Source organism: Rhea pennata, chromosome Z (genome assembly GCF_028389875.1).
Source record: "Rhea pennata isolate bPtePen1 chromosome Z, bPtePen1.pri, whole genome shotgun sequence".
NCBI classification, from domain to species: Eukaryota; Metazoa; Chordata; class Aves; order Rheiformes; family Rheidae; genus Rhea; species Rhea pennata.
The window spans coordinates 46624441-46630672 of NC_084702.1; positions in this window are offsets into that span (position 1 = coordinate 46624441).

A 6232-nucleotide genomic window follows, 5' to 3' on the forward strand; every position below is an offset into this window, starting at 1 on the left:
AAAGGACTAGCCTGAGCCGCTAGAGGGAGGTGCACTTTCAGTTACCTTAGACAACAGATGAACTAAAATGCTTCCAATGGAAAATTCAGAGCAGTGTCCATTTTAAGACTGCATTGCCGCGGAAGTTTAATGCCTAAATGATTAAAAGAAAACGCCTGAAAAATGTTTGCATAGACAATCACGTGTAATTAGTAAATACTGATTTTTTAAAAAATTGCTAGTAATGGTCAGTGGTTTTGAAGAATATGCTACTCTGAATAGTTGTAACAGGGATGTCTTTTCCTTTTTCCATGAAGCATTGGGAATATTCAATTATTTACTAAAAGGCAAATCATTTGGAGATTAGTCATATGATTTTTTGCATTTGTTATGAGCTTTGTGGATAGTTCAACAGGTGATTTTTGTGTTTCCTCTGATCTGTGTGTTTCTCTCAAATTCAATTCATATGTGAAATACATGTTAGCTGTGCTTTGGGTTCTACAATGGAGCCGTCTTCTCAGCTCCAGTACTGCAAGGCAGAGAATGAGACAGTTCAATTAATTTTAGATTTTTCTAGGCTGTAAAGCAAGCCCTGTATTACTTTCCCACTAGAAGAACATCATTGTACAAATAAGAGGATGTCATTGCAGCCATTTCTGATTTCGTTTATTATTTGAAATGTGTTTTTCTAGGAAACGTTATGACATCAGGGAAACAGGAAATCTGGCAGAATCTCATCTCATGGCAGAGTCATAGAATCCAGGAGAAAACCTCTGAAGCGGATGTCGCAGCTCACGGATTAAGAAAATGAAACTTTTACTGTGGATTTGGAGAACATCATGGCAGTGTTGTGCAACCCATAAGGTATATGAAAATGAACAAAGAGGAGAAAGAAGGTAAGTTTTTTCAACAATCTGCTAATCGTGAAGGCTAGGGCAGTGCTTCTCAGCCTTGCTAGCCTGTGCTTCACTTCAGTTCATCAAGAGTGTTGGAGCTTCCTTGCAGCCTCTGCATTGGGGCTTGAGCGAGAGGAGTATTGGTAGCCCCAAGGCAGCTCCGCTCTTTCACAGGACAGGACAGGAGGTAGCGAACATGAATGGTCCAAGAGCAGCTAGACTTTCATGTGTTCAGAGGGAAACTAAGAGATGTTGGGCTTACAGGACATATGGAAACTGTGTACAGGTGGTGTTTAAGGATGGAGCAGGTAAGGATTGCAGGTCTGAAGTCAGGGGTGCATAGGATGTGTACTTAGCAGTTCTGGGCCTGTCAGGTTCCCCACCTCCCTCCACTCAGCAAGTCTTTGCTACCTGTGGAAAATGGAAGGACTGCTGATGATCAGGCATCCCCATAGCCATCCAGGATGTGTAAGCTCCATGGAGCTCTGCCTAAGGGTGGATATCTTGGCAGAGGGAGATTCAAACTTGGGCTCCTCAGAAGAATGCTGTGGTTTACTTAGGAGATATAGCTAGCAGAAATATGATGGGTATTTCTCTGCATCATTGAAAAAGCTTAGCAGTAAACAAGATTTATTTCATGCTCTTGTCTTCTCTTGGTTAGGAATGAGAAAATACTAATTGAAATACTGTATGTCTTTAGAAAGCAAAGTGAAAGCTTTGATTTTGATCTGATATAAACGTGAAAGATTTCCTTCCTGCTAAATAATAAAAAGGATTTAAAATGCAAACTTACATTTGCAAATAAATTGTCTCTTGCCATGGGAGCCAACTGAGAGCCAGCTGAATGCTCATGGGTGAGGATTAGAGGGTAGACCAATGCACATAACATTGTTGGGGGTGTCTGCTATAGACCACCTGATTAAGAAGCCACAGTTGAGGCTTTCTTCATACAAATGGAAGAAATTTCACAGTTGTAGGCTGTTGTTACCTTGAACCACCCCAGTTTCTGCTGGAGGGATAACATAGCAGGACAGAAGCAATCCAGGAGGTTTCTGAAGTGCATTGATGACACAAATGATGGAGGAGCTGATAAGGGGTGATGCTGTGCTGGAGCTCATGCTTATAAGGAAGGAAGAACTATTTGGAAATGTGAAGATGGAGGCTGCCCCTACAGTGACCATAAGATGGTGGAATTTAGGATCCTGCAAGGCAGAAGCAAGGCAAATAGTGGGATCACAACCCTGGACTTCAGGAGATCAGACTTTCACCTGTACAGGAATCTGCCTGGAACAATCCCATACAATATAGCCCTGGCGAGAAGAAGAGTCCAGGAAAGACGGTTGATTTTCAAGGATCAGCATGCTCAAGATTCATCCACTATGATGGTCAGGAAATCAATCAAAGGTAGCAGGAGGCTTGCATGGGTAATCAAGGAGAGCCTGACAAAACTCAAACATAAAAAGGAAGTATACAAGAGGTGGAAGCAGGGACAGGTGATCTGGGAGGAATATAGAAACAGATATGAGCATGCAGGGATGGGCTGAAGCCTACCTGGAGGTGGCAAGAGATGTGAAGGGCAGCAAGAAGGGCTTCTACAGGTGTACCAGCAGCAAAAGAAAGCTAGTGAAAATGAGAGCCCACTGCTGAATGGGGAAGGGGAGCTGAATGGGGAAGGACGTGGAAAAGGCCAAGGTACTCAATACTTTATTTGCCCTGGTCTTTACTGGCAAGACTTCCCTTCAGCAATCCCTGGCCCAAAGACCAGTGGGAAAGTCTGGAGCAAGGAAGACCTACCCTTAGCGGAGGAGGATCAGATTAGGGAACATTTAAACAATAGGGACTCACACAAGTCCATTGGACCCAATGGCACGCACCTATGAGCACTGAGAGAGCCGGCTGATGTCATTGCAAGGCTGTTCTCAATTTTCTTTGAAAAGTCGTGGTGCTCCAGGCAAGTTCCTGAGGACTAGTAGAAAGCAAATGTCATTTGTATGTCCAAGAAAGACAGAGAGGAGGATCCAGAGAACTACAGACCAGACAGACTTACTTCAATCCCTGGGAAGGTTAATGGAGCAAATTCTCCTGGAAACCATTCCCAAATATACTAAGGGCAAGGTGATTAGCTGGAGTCAGTGTGGCTTCATGAAAAAGAAATCATGCTTGACTGACCTGATAGCTTCCTATGATGAAGACTTTTTCAAACCCTCTTTTGCAATCTTCTTGGTCTCCTCCATGTTTTGTCTTCTTGTTTCTTACCAATTAATATGTGCATTAGGTCTCAGAGCACTACACACCAAGAGCTTTTGTTGTTTTATCACCAAGGATATGTCAGATTTTTTGTTCGTTGTTATGTCAGGTTGTCTCCCAGAAAGGAGCTTTTCTTCTGGCTACCTTTTTCCAGTTGTGCAGCAGTGGCTTCTCTGTGTCCTAGACTGGCACATGCTTTTCCTCGCAAGTGTACCTGATGTGCAGGTGTCTGCTGAGCCTTCTGCCAGGGCAACTCCAGGCTGACGAGGGAGGACTCCCCTGCATCATGAACATTGCAACTTTAGTCACCAGGGGTTTCCAACACATACCGTGAGTGATTTCTTGTTGGCCCTCCTAATCACTGTTGATCTGGGCTCCTCCTGAACCACTACTTCCAGCTTCCCTGCTGTCACTGTCCTCTGCCTGGGTAAGTCTGTTCCCTATAGGGAAACCCCAGAGACAGAATTTGTTTTGGCACAAAGGTGCATGTGTCTAGAGCTTTCCAAATCCACCTGCCACCTGAATATTATGCCAAAATGTTTTCTATAGAGGAAGAAGTGCCAAGAAGGCCAGCTCTCTGTCTCTCTGTCCTGATGTCAAGGATGCTGAGAAAAGTATGCAACACTTCGCTGGAGGGTGCTTTGGTCTGATTGTACCTACAGGTAGGCGAAGATAGGAGGTGTGGGTCTCAGGTGGTTCAGCAGATGAGGTCACAACCTTTGGCTCTTCCTGATCCCAATTTAAACAGTTTTATTTATGGTTGCAAGTTTTGCAGAGTCCCAAAAGGAATTAAATTAACAAGCCTGACATAGTAATAACCTAATAAAATCAGATTCATGCCATCAGGAAGAGTCATTTATTACAGCTCATTTGCCACCACTTCTCGGAAGAATTTGTGGACCTTTATTGGGAACAAAAGAGTAGTTAGCAATCAGGGCAAAAAATCAGACTGGTTATTTTCTAGCATCGAAAACCAAACACCTTTCTTCCTGGACCACCTGACAGCTGCCAAACAGTCCGTTTCAATCACTCTGTTGATTACATTGTACTGCTGAAAGACAGGCCAGGGAGCTTTGGGAGTGTGATGAGGCTAAAGAGGCTGCTCTTCAGAAGGTATTTTTCCATTTTTTTCCCCCCAAAAGTGTCTGCTAATTACATTATTGGGCCTGAATCCTGAAAATGGTTAAGCAGTTGAATAAATATACTGCAAAGAGCAATGAAATGGAACATGCTTAGGTAGTGATTTAGGAGTTGTGCAATGACAATTATTATGGTGAATTAACTGTTTCATGGGAAAAACAATTTGCTTCTCTCTCAATTTCCATGTACAGTGTTTTGCCTCATGTTTGAAAAGCCAGCTTAAAAGAGCTATGGATATATTGATTTTGATTGCTAGCCTGGGGATTGCTTTAGAAGACTGCCAAGCACATACTGTACAGATCTAATAGACTGTCAAAAGCAAGGAAATTCAGGTGGAAGGTTGCCAACCTGTATTTAACTCTGTTTCATATAGATATTCCAAGCTTCTAATGTGTGCCATAATCCAGAGCTATTAAATATACCACCAAGAATTAGACTCTCAGAACCACAGTCTTGAATATCTTTGCTTCACTGTGTGTTGTTTGGCTTATATTTTCAAAAGATGGCTTTAGTAGATGAGTGAAAGAGGTGCAGGTAGGGGAAATAAGGAAACATAGAACAAAATGAACAAGCTAAATGCTGGAAAATATGATTTAAATTGAGGCTTTAATTTTAGGACAAGAAAAGAGATTACACTGGTTTAAACTGGCTCAGAGTTTGTGAAATGGATATGTGAGAAAAAGAAAATAGTTTTTCATATTAGCCTGTGGATTTAACATATTTAGCTTGTGGTATCTCATTCATATTTAACAGAGTCTAATTAATCATCTAGTACTATAAGATATTCATTATTTGACTGACTTTATTTAAGGTATATGTGTTTACATACCTTATTAAAATAAATATTTGGATTGTTTCTTTCAAAATGGTAAAGTTTTTAGTGATAACTTTTCATATTTTAGAGAGAATCTATTGAACTCACATTGTTTTCATTTTGGTTCTAATTGAATCCTGCAATCAATATAAAATTCCTCTGAAATTATGTAGTCAAAAATACCCAATAACTAATTTTACCAGTCAGCTAATGGCACGCATTGAATATCAAGTGGCAAAATCAAGCCCTATCTGCAAAAATAAGAGATAGTTGACTACAAGCCTTTTACAGCTGAAGAATCTAGACACCTAAAGCCAATGCTGCAGTCCTCAGAGCCCTTGCACAGCTGTTGTCTATCCAGCAGTACCTGAAGTACCTCAATTTTCTATATTGAAATTCATTGCTTTCCTAAGTTTCCGCTCCTGATCACACGCCCGCACAATCCCCTGGCTTCAAAGAGCTGCGCAGGCTCAGTGCTGCCTCCTGCCCACATCCACGAACACGCATTCCTCCACCTGTCCTCCTTCAGGGCTCAATCTCGCAGGCATTTTCATTTGCCACTACAAGTGCTGGAGCTCAAGTCTGATGTTTTATACCCCTTCACCAGAAACGGGACAAGCATCATCAGTGTACGGAAAGCTATCGTTTACTGCTGTGAATTGCTAACGGTCCAGGTAGAAAATCTGTAAGTGCAGGAGCTCCACCAGTTCCTGGGGAGGAGAAGGGATTTGGGGTAAGGAAGTAGTTAGGAGGGTTTTGATCCCATATATTTAAAAAATTCAATAACGGCACGTTCTGTGAGCTCAAACCAAAGCTGCTGCAGCTACGATGGAGGCGGCAGGCAACGGGGGAGAGCTCTGCTGAGGCTCAGGGATGCCGTGCCACGGGTAGCTGCTCCAGCCAAAGCTGATACACGATACTCTAATCCCTATATTCAAAGTTACATGCGAGGGTGAAATAAATGAAGAACAGAAGAATTGTATTCCTCCCTTATGGGCTGGACTCACTGAATGCTGACTCTGTGGTAAGGAGCAGAGGTGGAAAGGGTCGGCAGGGGATGTACTCTTTAGTCAAGGCTGAGAAATGCCTAGTTGTTCTAGGGGCCTAAGCCACCAACACAAGGCACTTTTTGGCACATTTGCAACTGATACCTTGA